Below are 19,699 nucleotides of genomic sequence, written 5' to 3'. Positions count from 1 at the left end.
AGTGACAGTTAAGGAACTGATATACTGCATCTTCACTACAGGTTTCTCTATTTACAAGGCTCCTTTTGATATAAGACTTCTCTTCAGTGGCAGCTAGCTTCACCGAAATTCATTATACAGTAAATAGATGCTACTTTTCTAACGCACCTCTTGATAGAATATGTAAATTTCATGATTCCCAAGAACATGCTGTGAGAATGTGCTGAATTTTTTTAGTCATCAGACTTTTCTGCTGGATCACTCATGAAGAAGCAGCAAAGTTTTTAATGTGGCTGTCTTTCCCCTGCTTTCCCCCACCCCCTTTTAAAAAAATATTTTGTTTTGCTGTACTGATTGTAATGGAAACCTTGGTGAGTTTTGCATTTAGGTCTGAAAGTGGCTGGTCCTGTTATTGTTTTGATCTTTTGTTGAGGGAGTGAGTGCCATAGTTTCTGGTTCTGTGAAAGTTATTCCATTTTTGAGCCTGCCTCTCTCTATTCCAGAGGAACTTAGCTGTTATGGAGGGTCAAGCTCAGGGAGCAAGAGCAGTGCTTAATTTGTAATGAAAGAGGTACTGGAGCTCAAACAAGTTATTTTTTTTACTTTTGTAACTGATGCAGCAAACATAGAAGCATGAACTGTTAAGACTAGAGGTGCAGGGCTCAGCCCAGGCAGGCAGCAGCACAAATTAAGCAGTGAGCAAGAGACAATCCTGTGGAGACCATTGAATAATCAGATACAGACCATTAATTGGCATCTGTATTCAATGGGAAGTCAGTGCAGACAGCACAGCACTGGGGTGATGGCTTCCCGTGTTGCTAAACAGATGGATTGCTGAGTTTTGTGCCAACTGGAGTTTTTCAGGGAGTGTGCCTCATTCCTAAATAGCATAAACTGTAAGGTTTTCCAATGTACAGTTTCTTTGATTCTGAGGCCATGTGAGATGCTTATGTCTCCAGTAACCTGACTTTTTCCAGTCAACACTCACTCCTCAGAACTTCAAATTTGTTGTTCCTTTCAGCCGCAGAGTGCTTTCACACCACTGGTTCTCTACCTGTGTTAGGAAATGAAAAGATCTCTAATTCCCCTTCTTTGGAACTCAGTCTTCTAAAATGAATATCAAGCCCATCATAATCTGGTTCCAGTCAGTCTTCTCCTGCCCCTCTGACAATTTGTGCGGCCCCATTTGCTGTTCCTCCCACACCCCTATGATTTATTTTATATATATATATATGTATATATATATATATATATATATATATATATAGAATGCAAAACTTATAACTTCCATGGTGACTCTCGTAAAGTTGTTTCCAGAGTACCTCAAGGCTGCTGAGACTACAGCAATTACTGTATTTAGCCCTGATCCTGCAATTGACAGCAGAGAGTGAAATCAATGAGGGTCCAAGCGTGCACCAGTCTAACCAGGTGCTTTCCATTGCAGGAGCAGTGCTTTGGTCCTTATTCCTAGAATAATGCTTTTAATTCCTGGCAACAGAAAAGTTCTGTTTTACAAAGTTAATATTTTTGTTTCCAAAATTTCAGAAGACTCCTTGTTGTGCAATTAGCATGGATTGAAGTCTTTTTGTTTTACTGCAGAATAAACAGTACGCAACTGACACATTGTAAAACTAGGTTCTACTGAAACTTGAAAGCACTGAAATTGGAATAAGAAAATGGCTATTTTCAGTGGTGTGTTTCCCTGCCTGATTGAGGAAATAAAGAAGTGTCTTGTTCCCTGGGCACTCTATTTATACTATTTTCAGTTAGACATGTCATGGCTCATTGCAGGATCGGGATGTTCATTATAAATTTAAATAATGTAATATGGCCATGCACATATATTTCAGACAAAGCTTTACACAATAAGCATCGAACAATTGAAACTTACAAAATCAGGTGGTATAGATGTAAAGAAAGAGGAAAAATGACCGTTGAAGTTTATAGAGCCAGTAAATTAAAGAGCTAATTTTTTCCAGACTAGCAACAAAAGGAAAAAAAATAATTAAAAAAAATCTTTGGGTTCAACAAATTAACAGCATTTTTTATGGAAGACAGCTTTAATTGCTATTATTTTCCATAATGCTTTGCATAAATTATATCTTCACTATATATTTTCTTTGTTTTTTTGGCTTTGCCTCCTGTGGGTTTCATTTATCAAACTTGTCATTTCCTGACTCTTATCACAGATTGAAATGTATAGTAGACACCTGGAGGCTTTTACTTTTTTTATTTCCATCCTTGGGCTTTGTAGAAATAAGACCATCTGGCCTGTTGGTCTGGAAGCATCAACTTTCACTCATTAAATGTGTCTCAAACCCTCGCATTCAATCTGTTTCCTATTTAGGTAGCTTCAGAATATTGTTAGGAATATTTTTTTCCAATTCGTGGTTTACAAGCACTTAAGAGTGAATGTGCCAAACCTCGACTAGCATTCTTTTTACAAAAATCTGTGTTTACAGTGCTTTTCACTAAAATAATAACGGTAACACATATAAAGTCATATCACAGTGAACAGTAAACACAATATGTGGGAGTTATTGTCCCACAATCTGCTTTCATGTTTCACAGTCTTCATACAGCCTTGAGAAGTGCACCATACCACATCCAATCCAGTCAGCCATATTGGCAAACCACAATTGCTGTAGATCAGAGGTTCTCAAACTGTGGTCTGCGGACCACTGGCTCCATTCAGGAGGTCCACGGGTAGTTCCCTCTAAGGTGTGCACCTGGGTGGCTGCACAAGAGAATGAAGGGCTACACACCTAATCAGTGGAGCCGTGCAGGCGTAGCTCTGCTAATTAGGTGCCTGGACCCTGGAGAAGACAAACATGTAAGGTGAGGTGGTGCCTTGGGGGGAATAGAAGGTAGGTGGGAGGGGACAGTGGGCTGAGAAGAGGGGTTGGGGGGAATTTGGGATGTGCAGGGCTGTGGTGGCCAGAAAAAGAGACGACTTTCCCCAGCTCCAGGGCTGCAGCTGCTGGGCAGAGATGGCCCTCCTTCCTAGCCTCAGCTCTGTGGCTGCCGTGGTGGGGGAGACACCCCCCTCCTTCCCAGCTCCAGCACGGGAGCTGCCACGGAGGGGGGAGAGAGGGCATGTCTATTGCAGTAGAAAGGAAAACCACTGATATTAAAATATGAGTTGTGTATTTTTATTTGTAGAACAAAAGAAGTTTTTATTAAGTTTTTTTTATATAGCGCTTTTATCCAAAGTGCTTTACAATAGTTAGCTAATGGTACAAACACTATTTGAAAAGATCATTAAGTGGTCCGCCGAGATCCTCAGCAATTTTCAAGTGGTCTGCGAAAAAAAAAGTGAGAACCACTGCTGTACATGACACCTGACACCAGTCTCTGCAAAACTCGCTACTATTACCTTTCAGATATTACTTCTCCAAAAGAGAGGCAGAATGGGATTTTGCAAATTAAAGGGAAAAATAAAACCTGAGATGGTGCTTTTATGATTCCTTCTTCCCTAACTTTATTTCTGATATGTACTCTGAACCTAAAGGTGATTCAATTAAAAAGGATAGAAGGGAGATTTTCAGTGGCATAAATGACAATTAGGTGCCTATCTCCCAGCTGGTATTTTTTCCTTTAAAATTTCCTCTAAGCGCTTTTATATTCTGCCTTTTTATGTGTTGAATGAACTAAATGCTTACACACCTCACCCTAACAATCATAGGACCAGCTCCTCCTCACCACCTTTGTGTGAGTAATATTTATGACTTTACCAAAATTACATACATGAGTAATCTGTGCAGGTCAATCTTGAATCTACTGAAGTCCACAGAAAAACTCCTAATAACTACAATGGATGGAACATTTGGCTCATTGATATTAAAGCTATTGAGCATATGGCTCAATCCAGATCCCGTTAACTTCAATTGGAGTCTTTCCATTGATTTCTGTAAGAGTTGGATCAGGGCCATACCACTTCCTATTGTGGGGAATTGTGAGCAATCTCATTGACTCAAATACAATAGTAAACGCTACAGGACTTGTCTTGCCAACATCCTGAACTCAGTGTGACTATTCATGTGATTAAAGTTATTCATGTGCTCAAGTGTTTGCAGGATTGGGCCTGTGCTTGGCAGCTAGTGTGTATGGGATTGGGCTGCTGTTTTGTACCTTCACTTTTACTGCATATGATTAAAATATTGGCTTTTATATATGAGCACTAAGACCTCAGTGGTCCTTTGGCTGCTTTCTCCATTGCTTTGGATTCTTGGAGTCTTCAAGGTTTCTTTCAGTATATGTAAAAAGACTTATAAACACGTTTACACACATAAGATTTAAAGTCTGAGAGCCACAACCACTTCAGTAACTTTAATAACCAAGAATACCTGGGGAGTGAGATTAAATATTGATGTTCTTCCACCCTCAGTTTGCCTAAAATATGTGCATATCTATCAGTGCTGCCTTTCTGAGTGACAGGGGGAGAGCCATGAGTGGAGGCAACCCTGCCTGAGAAACTGGGGAAATGATCTTACAGTTTGTTTAGATGTGATATTGAAATCCGTGGGAAGATTCCTACTGGGGGTTGAATCTGGCCTGAAAAAAGCAAGACTAGAAAGCCAGTCACTTCAACCTCTTTCCCTCCTTGAGGATACCCAGCCTATTAAAATATTTTTTGCCCAATACACAACAGGATGTTCTTTGCACTCTTGTAACGCTGTCGTAGAGTGACTGAGAATGGAACCAGTGGCGAATATCTGTACCAATATAAGAGAAAGTGATGCTAATCTTTCCTTTCAAGCTGGTCAAGTGATGCAAGTTGTTCCTTTGGCATCTGAAAATGGAGGAATAAAAACCCCTTATTGCATTCTTCATTTAAAATTGTTATAGGAAGTAAAAACATTTTTTAAAATGCTGTGATATGACTGTAGCTATTTACAAGGTTCCCTCTAGCAGAAAAAATGACAATCAATTAGGAGTTATAAATATAGAACATAACTTGAGTCTGAACTATAATTAAATCAAATAATACTTTGGGCCTTATTTTTATTTCCATGCAGGCCTCCGAAAAATGGAATGCCTGTCCTGAATTGGTTTTCCAGGCTTCTACTCTTTGCCTCATTCAGATCCACCTTTACTGCAACACGTACAAAACATGAGTCTTGGATGGTGTGGTGCTCAGGGCATTGATCTGGGACCTTGGAGATCAGGGGTCAGATCCCAGCTCTAACAAAGATTTTCTGTGTGCTCTTTGAAAATCACTTAAGCCTCTGGGCTTGCAAACGCTTGCATATGAAAAGTCCCAATGAAGTCATATGCTTGAAGTAAAGCACATACATAGCTGTTTGCATTCTCTGGATCTTCCATAGCAGCTTTAATCCAGGCTTTTAAAAAGCACTTTTCAGGCATTAATTCATTAAGTCTTTCACCAACCCTATGTGGTAGGTGAATATTTGTCAGTGTTTTAGAGGTGGCAAAATCAAGGTGTAAAAGACTTGTTGGAGTTGCCACAAAAAATCAGTGGAGAAGTCATGGGTAAAGCCTAGAACTAATTGTGACCCATTGGTACCTGGGGCAGCCGTCACTGGTAATGCCAAGGTCAGGGCAAGCTGCAAAAGGGAGAGCAGATACTCCCGAGACTGGTGGGTGACACTGAAGTTATACCACCCAATCAGTCACAAACTGTGCTTCTGATTCTGCTGGTTATCAAGAAGCAAAAAAAAAAAAAAATCATCTCACAGCCCCCTTTATTGCCTTCCAGTCTCTGGATCCCAATCAGCGCCTAGGTTCAGTACAGTGAGAAGCTATTTAAAACTCTGCTCACATATACAAAATGTTCTTCTGACCCCAAAGGGTCAGCCACTTTACCAGGTCAGTATAGGTTTGGATCTTACCCAAAATACCACACTGCCACCCAATCCTTTAGTGTCTAAAATTAAAGGTTTATTATAAAGAAAAAAGAAAGAACAAGAGCAATGTTAAATGGTAAAGCAGTTACATACCTACAAAGACTTCAAAGTTCATATTTCCGGTTCCTAGCAGCATTGGTGAATTTGCTCCCTCTGGATCACATCCATACCTTGGATCGGTCATTCAGTCCTTTGTTCAGAGCTTCATTTGTAGAAAGGTTACTCCAGAGGTAAGAAGCAGGATTGAAGACCAAATGGAGAAGATGCAGCTGCCTTTTATAGTCTTTTGCCATGCAGCCTGTGCTTCCTTTGTTTCAAACAAAAAGCTGTCCAGCACATGGCTTAGAGTTCTGTCCATAGGCATTTCCCTGCATGCCTTGCTGAGTCATAAGTTGTATCTGCCTTCTCTCAATGGGGCGATTGTATAGCTGATGGTCCTTAATGGGTCATCAAGCAGGCTAGGCAGAGCTGGCGCCCAAGCTGTCTGGGGTGTCCCTCAGAAGCATAGCCCAAGTTTGAAATACAGACATACATACGTATCTATAACTCATAATACAAAGGTGATACAAACATATAAATGAGATGATCATATCTGGCAAATAATAACATTTTTGCGGAATCTCACATGGCCTGTCATAACTCATTACAATTTTACAATATTGATATTCATAATATCCTCAAGTGTCCCCCGGATTCCATACAACATCACATTAATAATGTATTTTTTAAATTCTGTGTTGCTTGTGTTTTTTCCATTCATTGTGGGCCCAATTCTGTTCTTGCTTATTCAAGTGTAAATCAGGAATAACTGCACTGAAATTGAGCTACATCAGAGTATAACTTAATTTGTGGTCAGAATTAGGAATCATATATTTCTCAACTTTAAATTCTGTTACATTAGAGTTAATATTAATATGCAATAGCTGAAATACATCAACCAACTCTTTCCCACAAATGGTTTCGACAAATTAGCATTTTCCAATTAAAAACATTTAAATGAAAAATGTGCAACCAGCTCTAATCAGAAGTTACTTCCCTAATACCAAACCTAAACCAGCATTAACATGGTGTGGGTGGACAGAGAATTGGGCCCTCGATATTCAGTCATGCTTTGTGACTAATGCCAAATATTAGTTTCCACAAGCTTTTTAAGCCCCAGTAAGGTAGAGGAGGAAACTATAAGAACAAATATACCATTCAGTGGCTGTCCACAAAAATGTATTTAGTGAAAATACAGTATCTGTTTACAAAATCATGTGACTTTTTTAGTGTCAAGCCTCAAACATACACCTGAGAATTCCCGTAAAAACAAATTATTGTCTCATCCTAGGCAGAAAAACTCATCTGTAATAACTATTTCATGGCTTTTTACTTTAGAATGAATCATTCTGTCTCACACTCATAAAAACATGAGTGACAAATAACTTTTAATATGAGCTTTTAGCATTAAGCTTTTTTCAATGTTTTTAATGATTCTTTGCAAGGGGGAGGAATGAAGGGGCAGATTTTGCTACCACTGATGAAAAGCATTCTATTAAGAGCTAGGTAGTATTATTCCCCCACAATGTGAGTAGGAGTATTAGAAAGTGGCCCTAATCGGGTACAACCAGATGCACCGCTGTCTAGATAAAATCTGTTAATCCTGCCATTCATACTTTACATCAACCTTTTTTCTTCCTAAACAAAGTCATTATCATGTACACTTCAAAATGGGAAACTACTTATTGTTGCACACATAAATAATCATATCTCTCATTTGGATCATATGTAGTCTTAACCATAAACATAAGATTAATGTTTTAAACTAATCTCCAGATCAGGTTATTATTTTTATAACTATCAAATGAAAATTATGAAGTTTAAAAGAAAAAACAAAACCACCAATACTCAAAGGGAATAATGAGAAATAATCAGCTGTTTATAAAAAAAATCTCACATAAATGTGACATACATTTCTGCTCTATCTGGGCATTACTATATTCTCATTGGTTATGCAATTATTATTCATTCATTTTTTAATATTCTCTGGTCTTTGAACAGCATTCAGAAATATTCTATTTTGCTTTCAAGTACAATGTAGTCATTTAGCTATTTTCAGCTGAAGTCAACAAGAGCTAGACCACATTGTGGTCTTTGATCAATGTTCAGTATAAATATGACAGAGAAATATTAATCCTTACCTCTAACATATTCTTTCCAGAGGGCAATAGATTATTTACTGCCATATTAAACCACATAAACTAATTCAAATATGATAAATCACAATAAAATACATTATAGAATTTTGTTCATGACTTCTAAGATTATGTAGAATAGATTTTTAGCTACCATAGACTGCTCACATTTATAATCACATTAAATTTACAAATACATTTAGTAACAAGTCTTAAACAGTGCATATAAGTTGGAATTGAAGATCTAAACATTCTTGACAAATTTTTTATTTCATTTTATTTTTGTCAAGGTCCTGTACATAAGAACAGCTTGAAAGAAACATTGACACTGACTCTATGGTGTCACATTCTTTGCTGGTGCAAATTGGTGCAACTGCATTGTGGCAGTGGAGTTGTGCCAATTTACACCAGAAGATAATTAGACCCATTGATAGGCATTGTTTAGACATCTCCCTAAGTTTGAAATAACAAAAAAACAATCAAGCAAACAAAAATCCTAACTGAGATACTTCTCAAATTTATGTATCAGTGAGCTTTACCCTAACCTAGTAAATATGTTGCTTTGGTAACAACCATAAAATTTTCCAAAGACTAAAAGAATGAGACTGCAAAATCAGTGTCCTATACAGGGATTTGGAATGTCATTTATGAAAGAAAAGTTGTGCTCTTACATTAGTCATTAATTGCAAGCCATTTTCTTTCCATGTGCTTCCATTAATGTTAGTTGAATGACTTCAGGATTGGACTCCTTTGGTGAATCGACACAAAGTGCTGAGTGCCTCCAGCTCCCATATGAAGTCAAAGAGAAATTGACTCACATGAGAAGTCTGACTGAAATCAATGAATTACTTACATGTGTAGAAAAAACAGGACCAGGGCCTTTGAGAGGTTTGAAATCTGAATCTGAATTTTGTGTTGCCAGTCTGTCTTTATATTACCTGTTGTTTTTTCCCACGCACATTTTTAGTGATCACTCAACAGCCTGGAAATAGGGTTATAAAAATGCAATGCTCTTGCAGTCTTTTAGGTACATATTATACAGAAAACATACATTAAACCAATATACTTTAATCTGCATGGTAGTTGCACTGAGCAGGAAGCTGTTCGGGTAAGACTAAAACTAGCAAATAAGCGAAAGTATTAACCAGTACAGAATGTTGTTGTTGTTGCCAGTGGCCAGGTTTTAAAGATTTAACATAGACAGGCCTCTTTCTCTAAGGCAAAAACATTGGATTATATTTATTCATGGAGATATTTTTTACCCCATTGCCTTGCATGATTCCTGCTGCGTACAGATGTGAATATAGTGGCTTTAAATTCACCTGACTGCTGCATATGTCCTTGAATCTACAGCCTGCAGTTCACTTAACAGTGTTATGATGGCTATTATTTTCCCTCTTCCCAGTGGGCTACCACTCTTTGCATTCCTGTTGAAAACTCCAAACACAAGACCTAGAAATTTAATATTAATAATGAACACTTTGTTTTGTCTGAGAATTATTTTCAAACAGGAATATACTGTTAGGAAATTACACAATATGTGTAACCCTTCTTTGCTAATACCCCTTGGTAACCCAAGTTACAGATACAGTTATCTTAACGTAAGTGTAAAGGCATCTAATTTATGAGTGCCTTGAAAACATCTATCTTGGAGATAAACTTTATGAATAGCCAAGCCTGAGGAGGAAGTTTGAGCTGCAGTGTATCTCACGTTAACATGGCTATCCCTTTTGGCCCAAGTGGTTAGCCAAAGTTTGGGGGCCTGTGGGCTGTTTCTGTTAAGAAGAGAAGTTGGTGATGGAGTCAGATATTTTGTTGATGCAACCCTATTTATTTACAAAGAATGTATACAATCCTGTTTCCCTTAACGCAGGAGGAATCAAACAGGAGATGGTTTCTTTCCTCACAGTGTCTTGCCTTTTTCAGCCAGAACTCAGCTCAAAAGCACTCTCTAGCATAGGTGCTGGAACTAGGGCTGCTGGGGGTGCTGCTGCACCCCCTGGCTTGAAGTGGTTTCCATTATATCCAGGGTTTACAGTTTTGTTCAGTGGCTCTCAGCACCTCCACTATTAAAACTGGTCCAACATCACTGCTCTCTAGGTTTTCCTCTGTCTCTGTGGTGTTTCTCCTGATTTTCTCTCTCTCTTTCTCAGTCACCCACATTTCTACTACCCAGGGGAAAAAACCCTCCGTTTACATGTCCCTTTGTTTTGGACAATGACGTGCCTGTGGAGGCTGCTATTTTTCTGATTCCGCACAGGATCTCATTGACTTCTTACTACTATCTTAAATGATGCACGGCAGTTGCATGGATCAGTTTCAGACACATTTTGCCCAGTCCACAACAATATTTTTGAGTAACGAATAAAGACAACTCCAAGACAGGGAGGAGTTCGGACGCTGACTCAAGGTTTGCACGCTTTGTTGTGGGCAGGGTAGGAATTCAGCCCACTTCCAGCCCCCCCAAGTCACATGATATGGCTTCTGTTCCCTGACTGGATGATTTAATCTTTTATAAACAATAGGAGTACTGAATAAATTATTTGAGGGTGTTGCTCTTCTAAGTGCGGGGGGGGGGGCACTTTTGGAGTGAGAGGTAGCAGGAAATAAATAAGCCTAGGAAAAATTAATTAGAATTGTTATTTTCTTGTCCTCTTGCAAAAGTACCTCTGCTTGAGCTCTAAAAATAACTGGGTTCCTTCTTGATTGATAGTGAGAGAAAGATATAAGCCAGATTTACTGGCTCTCTAGCACAGTTGACTAGGCTATGGATATAAGTTAAATTTTGAAGTTCCCCTTTCCTCCTGCTCCCAATATTTCATCAGGAAGCTTAAGATTTACCAGAGTCTTGAATTCAGCTCCTCAAAATATTGCTGTTCTTTCCACAGATTCAGCTGGAATCTTAGTGGGTTTTATAGGCTTTCACTATTTTCCATCTCTCTGGCTAATCCTTTTAAAAAGATTATTAAAGTTTATTAGCCAATATGTCAAAGTATATAACACAAGAATTTGCTCGAAAGGAACTGGTAGACTTAGTGTGCTGTAGGAGGCTGGGCAGTGTGGTACTATATCTTTTATCCATCAATCTGTCTTTCTCTAGAACCAACAAGTAGATAAAGGGGGCCAGAATACCAAAATCCTCTTTTTTTTCCTTTCTTTTTTTATAGAAAGAGGGTAGTATTTACTGTACCCTTTTCAGCAGTGGTGACTCACTAAGAATGGTTCTGATTTGATATCTATCTTTTTTCTTTTTCTCCCTTCTACCCCAGAGCTGTACCAGTGGTGGGTGCTAGACCTTTCCCCCTCCCCATTTTGTCAGTTATTTTTAGGGACCGATCATGAGCTTCCATGAATTTTTGTTTATTGCATGTGACCTGTCCATGACGCTTACCAGAAATAACCATGACAAAATCTTAGCCTTAATTATCAATAATTATATAGGAAGGCTGAAGTGTTAAATATTTCTGTTTTGTACTGGGAAGGGAGGGGAGGCAGACAGATAATATAGTCTCATCGTATGGTGATGTTTACACTCTTTCTAGTCTACGAGTATCTCTGGAGGATGTTAAACAGAAGCTAATAATAGACATTTTTAAATCATCTGGCCAGATAACTTACATCCAAGAGTTATAAAATCACTGGCTGAGGAGCTCTCTGGACCATTAATGTTGATTTTTTTCAATTAGTCTTGCAGCACTGGGGAAGTTCCAGAAGTCTGGGGAAAAGGTAATGTTGTACCATTTTTTAAAAAGGGGAAATGGAAGGTCCTGCATAATTAGGCCTGTCAGCTTGACATAGACCCTAGGCAAGATAATGGACTCTATCCTGGCAAGTAGTGACTCAGAAAAAGATGTGTTGGTTGTTGTGGATAATCAGCTGAACATGAACTCCCAATGTGATGTTGTGGCATGTGACAGGGTGATAAGTAGAAAACTGCTTAGCCAAACCTCTGTCACTCCAGCTCCAATTAAGGGAGGTGAACTGGAGCTTGGTAGATCATCTGGCCCTGATTGGGGAAGCTGGAACAGCTGCTGCCTCATCAGGTTTGGGCTGGATAAAAGCCCCAGGGGAAGGAAGGCACTGGACAGGCTGTAAACTGCATTAGAGGAAAGGTAGTGAGGGGAAGCAGAGAGAGAGATAGCTTGCCCCCTCTCTCCTGCTGGTGGACTGTAAGAAGGGGACTATGTGTATGGTGGAAAGGTTGTGGGAGCACAACCTGTACATAAAAGCACCAGGTGAGCACTGCATCAACGTCTCTGTGTGACTTTCTCACCCCAGTGGGGGCAGGAGCCAGGAGGGCCCTGCAGGGTCCCCATTACATGGCCAAAAGAGCTAATGCAATCCTGGGATGCATAAACAAGGGAATCTTGAGTAGGAGTAGAGAGGTTATTTGACCCCAATATTTGGCACTGGTGCAACTTCTGCTGGAATACTGTGTCCAGTTCTGATGCCCACAATTCAAGAGGATGTTGACAAATTAGAGAGGGTTCAGAGAAGAGCCATGAGAATGATTAAAGGATTAGAAAATGCTCGTATAGTGATACGCTACTTCTATTTAGCTTAACAGAGAAGGTTAAGGGGTGACTTGATTATAGTGAACAGTGAGTAACAAATATTTAATAGTGGCCTCTGCAGACTAGAAGAGAATGGTACAACATGATCTAATAGCTGGAAACTGATGCTAAACAACTTCAGACTGGAAATAAGGTGTAAATTTTTAATGGCAAAGAGTGATCACCATTGGACTAATTGTCCTCTTGTATTTCCATCTCTGACCATTTTGAAATTGGATGTTATTTTCTAAAAGTTATCCTCTAGGAATTGTTTTGGGTAAATTCCCTGGCCTATGTTAGACAGGAAGTAAAATTAGATGATTTCACTGGCCCCTTCTAGCCTTGGAATCTATAAGTCTGTGTCCTAGACTAATGCCCTAACTGCCGGACATGGTGCTGTAGGCACAGGAAGTAGCAGTCTAGGGGGGTGTGGCAGCACCCCCAGGTTTTATGTGGGGCCACTGGCCCCGCACGTGGGGCTCCACTCCCTGGTTCAGGTCCTGGCGGGCCGGCCCCGCTCCCCAGCTGCTGACTCTGTGCCCAGGGCCCTGCTCCCGGCCCTCCACTTCCTGGCCTGGGTCTCAGGTCCTGGCCACTGGCCCCGCTTCTCAGCTGCTGGCCCCGCACCCCACACTCTGTTCCCCAACTCCAACACCTGGGGCTCAGATCCCAGCCCTGAGGCCAGGGCTCTGCTGCTAGGGCCCCGGCCGCTGGCCCTGTGCCTGGGGCCCTGTGCCCAGCTCCACTCCCAGGACCCTGCACACGGCACCACACTGGCCCACTGCATGTGGGGTGCCAGCTGACAGCCCCCCCCGGGGCTCCACTTCTGGGCCCGGGCCTATGCCCATCCCCAACTGTGGCTACAACCTTGACCCCCTGGCCCCTGTCTGGGTCCCGTCCTCCCCCCGGAGACACAGCCCTCCTCCCAGCCTAAGCTCTGCACAGACAGCAGTAAGTGGGCTGGATTTCCCCACTACTAAAAATGTTCCAGCGCTACTGCATAGTGCAGGCATCAGTTACTGCAGATTATTATGATTTCCCTCTGGAAGGAAGTAGGAAACAATAAGAACAGTGAAAGTTCAGGGGGTCGTTTGCCCTGGGAGTTGACCTGGAAGCAGAGCAGACTCTCCCTGAGATAAAAGAGTAGGAGATTGACTGACTGTAGACGATGTGGAAACTTTGGTAACTATGGAAACTTTAGGTAATATCTGCTCATTCAATTTGACTCTTGTGAAAGTAGCCATTAATTTTATATTGGGATTTGTGTCACAGCAGGAGGATTAGTACTAGCCTGTGGCAGCTGCATCATAACCACAAGGTAATTTTCATTCCCCTCACAAAGGGATAGAGGGGTGGCCATGCTATCATACTGACATAATACATTTTATTCAGTAGTCCACAGTGACATATTCCACTTATCTAAACAATGTATGCCAAATCTGCTGCCAGAAACACAGGTGCAGTTCCTATTGACTTCAGTGGAAGTTGCATATGTGCACGTGACGACAAAATTCAACCCTTTCATTTGTAGCTTTATTCGTGAATCCTGAATTTCTGAATATTGTCAATCATTCCTTGGGATGGACCCTCAGCTGGTATAAAATGTCCATTGCTCCATTAGCTTCAAGGCACATTGGCTTCAGTGGAGCTGCAGCAATTTGAAACAGCTGAGTATTGATAGTTTTGCCTTCATACAACTTCCTAATGTAAATCACAGCCACACCCTTCTAACAATATTCTCCCCAGTCCTTGATACTAATTCTTGCACCACTCTTAATCTTACCTTCCTCTACAAAATGCTTCAGATGTGACTTACTCTTATCTATTCTGGAATCTGTGTTGGCCAAAAAAACCCCACAAAACCTACTTTATTATCAGCTCAGCAAAGCTTCCCTGACATAGTGTCCAACACTGTGATATCTAGATATGCGGAGCAGGGACTTAAATTGGCGAAATCAGCAATGAACAATATAACCTGGCAAACTTCCCCCAACCAAAACAAATGGCTGGAATATAAATAATAAAGGTTCCTTACAAATATACAGTAATTGAGTAAACATCAGAACGTCAATGTGAAGGGCAAGAGTGACATCAGCTTTCTTTGGTATGGCTCACACCAACTTTGGTAGGCTATGATATGCCAGCTGTCAAGGTTCCTCCCCCACTCTGAACTCTAGGGTACAGATGTGGGGACCTGCATGAAAAACCTCCTAAGCTTATCTTTACCAGCTTAGGTCAAAACTTCCCCAAGGTACAAAATATTACACCCGTTGTCCTTGGACTGGTCGCTACCACCACCAAACTAATACTGGTTACTGGGGAAGAGCTGTTTGGACGCGTCCTTCCCCCCAAAATACTTCCCAAAACCTTGCACCCCACTTCCTGGACAAGGTTTGGTAAAAAGCCTCACCAATTTGCCTAGGTGACTACAGACCCAGACCCTTGGATCTTAAGAACAATGAACAATCCTCCCAACACTTGCACCCCCCCTTTCCTGGGAAATGTTGGGTAAAAAGCCTCACCAATTTGCATAGGTGACCACAGACCCAAACCCTTGGATCTGAGAACAATGAAAAAGCATTCAGTTTTCTTACAAGAAGACTTTTAATAAAAATAGAAGTAAATAGAAATAAAGAAATCCCCCCTGTAAAATCAGGATGGTAGATATCTTACAGGGTAATTAGATTCAAAAACATAGAGAACCCCTCTAGGCAAAACCTTAAGTTACAAAAAAGATACACAGACAGAAATAGTTATTCTATTCAGCACAATTCTTTTCTGAGCCATTTAAAGAAATCATAATCTAACACATACCTAGCTAGATTACTTACTAAAAGTTCTAAGACTCCATTCCTGGTCTATCCCTGGCAGAAACCAGCATATAGACAGACACAGACCCTTTGTTTCTCTCCCTCCTCCCAGCTTTTGAAAGTATCTTGTCTCCTCATTGGTCATTTTGGTCAGGTGCCAGCAAGGTTACCTTTAGCTTCTTAACCCTTTACAGGTGAGAGGAGCTTTCCCCTGGCCAGGAGGGATTTCAAAGGGGTTTACCCTTCCCTTTATATTTATGACACCAGCCAACACTCAATGGAAAGGGCAGTTGCTATTGTAATCTTCACTGCTGCTTCTATATCCAGTTACAAGAGAGTAACTCAGCAAAAATGGCCCCTTGAAGAACTCCAACCTTGTAATAGTGCTGAATCCACACGTTTAAAACAAGTGAGATCACTGAACAACAGTGTGAGCTTACTGAGGACATCTCATATCAAAATCTTTGTTACATATTAACAGAAACTGCATTTAGAAGGGGACAGTAGAAAAAACAAACAATTAGTTGCATCCTCTGATGTTTAAAATTGATATTCACTTTTTAGGTTGCTAAGGCCTGTGGCAGCAATACATAATTTATATAAAAAAGTAAATGTGTTTAAGAACTGCTATAAAGAGTAGGAAGGTAGTTAAAAATACATAAAGGTAGTTAAGAAAAGAACACCACTTTCCAATGAATGGAGAGGGGTTCTCTTTAGTGTTTTTTTTCCTTTTCTCCATCAATTGCTCCCTAATATAGCACCATAGTTCCATGAAATCATCTCTGAACTAACATTTCCATTTACTCTACTATATAAAGAACAGATCTACGAATTTATCTTCTCCATATTATAGGAATGCATGCCCAGCCCTAGGCAGCTAATTATTGTACCATCTCCACAGCACACCTCCTTATCTGTTTGACAGTTTGTTCAGAGACTGAAATTTGGTGTAAAATAACAAGAACTAAAAAACTCAACTTTGCGTTTTGTGTGTGTGTGTATGTGTGTGCAGGCACTAAGGGTGATGATACTCTGAGCCTATGGAATTCCAATCAAGTTTTGCAGAGGATTAGCACAAATGGAAATGACTGAGTATTGAGAAGGAGAAGTAAGAGTAATTGTGCTTGATGTGCATAGATGTGTACAGCATCCGTGTTCTAACTTTAGAACATGGCACAGGTGAGTTGCATTATACAGAATGTAGTTGTATTGATCCCAGGATATTAGAAAGACAGGTGTGTGAAGTAATATCTTCTTCAGACCTGAAGAAGAGTTCTGTGTAGTTAAAAAGTTTGTCTCTCTCACCAACAAAAGTTGGTCCAATAAAAGATATTACCTCACCTACCTTGTCTCTCTTGCGTTATATTGTATGTATGTATTGTGTTGTATGAAAGGAGAGAAGGTTAGCACTCCCCTTGATAAGGATGGAAGAGGTCCTAGTGACCTTTACAACACGCATATGGTTAAGGCATTGCCACTTACTTCGTGGCATCTAACCAAGTTTTTTGGGGGGAGGGATAGTTCAGTGGTTTAAGCATTGGCCTGCTAAACCCAGGGTTGTGAGTTCAATCCTTGAGGGGGCCATTTGGGATCTGGGGCAAAAATTGGGGATTGGTCCTGCTCTGAGCAGTGGGTTGGACTAGATGACCTCCTGAGGTCCCTTCCAACCCTGATATTCTATGATTCTATATGCAGCAGTTAGAGCTGGTGATCCATTGAGGACATTATAAGAAACATTATCAGCAAGATTCTTAACTGGTATAAATAGGCATAGCTTGCATGAAGTTAATTTGCAGTGTTGATTAATGCCAGCTGTGGATCTGGCCCATTGTCTTTTCTCTATAATGCAACACTTTTTTTGTTCTCTTCTTCTGAGAGGCTGATGTTTTAAAACATCAAAGCTTATGTCTATGTCCAAAAAAGGAATGTGCAACTATATCACCTTTGTCTGGCTAGCCCTCATCCGTCCCTCCATGAAAGCAAATGGACACCACACCATTCTGTTTTGTTGTGAGCACCTTCTTTCCATTTCTGGCCAAAGAGTTTTGTCATGGGATTGGCCCAGCACGTTTTTGGTCTGCCCAGAGGTCGCTTGTGTTCTCTGGGGATCCAGTCACTGATGTGGGTTGTCCACCTATTGTCTTGCCTGCAGACTACATGACCCAACTGTATGCTCAATGTATACGTGCAATTACCGCAGTTGTACCCACAAATAGCCAGTTAGATGCCTAACTGGTGAACTGTACACTTAGGAACTCAAATTGCACACAAAAGCATGGTAATTAAGCAAGCAAAATAGGCATGCAATTGAACACGCATTTATGGCACAACCCTGGGATTCTAGTATTTTAAAAATCCAACTCCTCATTGTCTCTATCAATTTTAACAAAAAAAGGAAACTTTAAAAAATCCTCTTTGCAAGACAAAATACAGTGGCTTGTAAAATTCAGCAGGTCAGACTAGATAATCTGGTGTCTGGACTTAAACTCTGACTCTATGGTCAATAATTTGAAATATTTCTTTCTGATGTGTGAGAGAGAGAGTATTAGCTCCAGCCATGTTCCCCAAATAGAGAATCTCTCTCAAAGCAGAACAAACATTTTGTGTGATCATTCTATAGCCATAGAAAAACACAAGCTAGATAAAAAAATAGTTCCAATTAAGGTTGTAATATTTGCTAAATATTAAATTTATTTTCTCATTAAATATCAGCATACGTAATGAGTCTGTTATGATGAGAAGAAGGATGGTTCAGCAGTTATAGCACCAGCTGGGCTGTGGAAGACCCAGACTTCATAGCTGCTTCACCACAATTATCTTATGTGACCCTGGGCAAGTCACTTAGGGTATGTATATTACTACAGCTACAAATCCATGGCTGGCCCATGCCAGTTGGCTGAGGCTAAGGGGCTGTTTAACTGAGATGTAAAATGGGGATTGGGTCATATAAGTACCTAAGATGGTTAGAAATGCATCAAAGACTATTTATTTTTAAATGCACCAATCCCCATAGTATCTGAATGCATATTTTCATAAACATCAAGCAAACTAGAGGTAAATGTGATGTACAATGAACCCCATTCATAAATGGTTTCTGCCAATGGGTAACTGTCCCTGGTTGCAGCAAATGGTCCAGGATGAGTGGTCATGGGGGCGGGGGGTACAACCTCACCTACATGTATGTGTTTGAGGCTGTTATAAGACGCCTTTTCATGGATTCCAAACTGAGTGCCCAAAGGGCTGTACTCATCTTTGCTGAATTTGGCCTTCTATCTATATTTAATGCGTGTTACCAATAGGTTAAGGATATGATTTTTTACAAAGAATTCTTTATTAACTAGATCTATTTTGACACTTTTATTTAGAAAACCTAATGCCTTAGATCCTGATCCTGCATTGAACTCAGTAAGATTACTCACGTGCTTGTACCAGTGTAACTGCATTGATTCAAAAGAGATACCCCTAAAGTTCACCAAGTTAACTAAAATCAGAATCTGGTCTTGCTCCTTCAGAAACTTCATTCATTCATTGTTTTAAGAATATATTATATATTAATATATTATTGGAATATTATTCTGATGGACACTATTCCTTTGTTCAATCCTAAACAATGGTCCTAATATATTTACAAATGAGACCATCTTCTGTAAGACCTTATCCAATATTATTACTTAATATTTGTATCATCATAACACATAGAGGTCATAGTAAATAGTGGGTGCTAAGTACTATAAGAACTTGTAACCAAAACAGTTCCTGACTCAAAGAGTTAATCATCTAAGTAAGCTTTCAAGGGAGTACTTGCATGAGGAAGGACTACTTCTGTAATAGAGCTGGATGGAAAAATGGAATTTCCATGATGTGAGAAAGTTGGACATTTTTAAATTTTATTTTCATTCCAAATCAGACTGAAAAGTTGAAATTTTAATTTTTTTGTGGAATGGAAATTCTGAAAACCTTTTTTTGGTAACATTAGAAACCTTTAATTTTGATAATGTTGAATTACTTCGTTTCAGTGAAGTAAAAATGTTTCATTTTAAAAAAATCAAAATGTTATAATGTATTAAATATAACATATTATGTTACATGGACTGTATTATAATAGTATAATATAAAAGTGAAATGAAAATATTTTGATGCTATTGAAGCAAAATGAGAATGTCAAAATGATTTATTTGACTCTTTTCCACTGGAAATTTCTACATTCCCATGAAATGTTTCGATTTTGACACAACTGCATTTTCCAGTAGAGAACTGCTCTGTGGCGTATTTTCTACCAGCATTATTGTGTAAGGATTTGCAGCTTCAAGTCTATG

At 39.8% G+C, this 19,699-nt stretch overlaps 1 non-coding gene across 1 annotated transcript; it reads left to right on the top strand.

Moving 5' to 3' along the window:
- Positions 1 to 16,763: 16,763 nt before the first annotated feature.
- On the top strand, positions 16,764 to 16,891 carry LOC140896012 (U6atac minor spliceosomal RNA). The gene has a single exon (XR_012154426.1). It is a non-coding gene; the product is annotated as a U6atac minor spliceosomal RNA (small nuclear RNA).
- The last annotated feature ends 2,808 nt before the right edge of the window (positions 16,892 to 19,699 follow it).

The sequence above is a fragment of the Lepidochelys kempii genome, chromosome 11, assembly GCF_965140285.1.
Source record: "Lepidochelys kempii isolate rLepKem1 chromosome 11, rLepKem1.hap1, whole genome shotgun sequence".
NCBI lineage: Eukaryota > Metazoa > Chordata > Testudines > Cheloniidae > Lepidochelys > Lepidochelys kempii.
The sequence above is the reverse complement of the archived record's forward strand: the minus strand, read 5'-3'. Positions and strand labels throughout refer to the sequence as shown.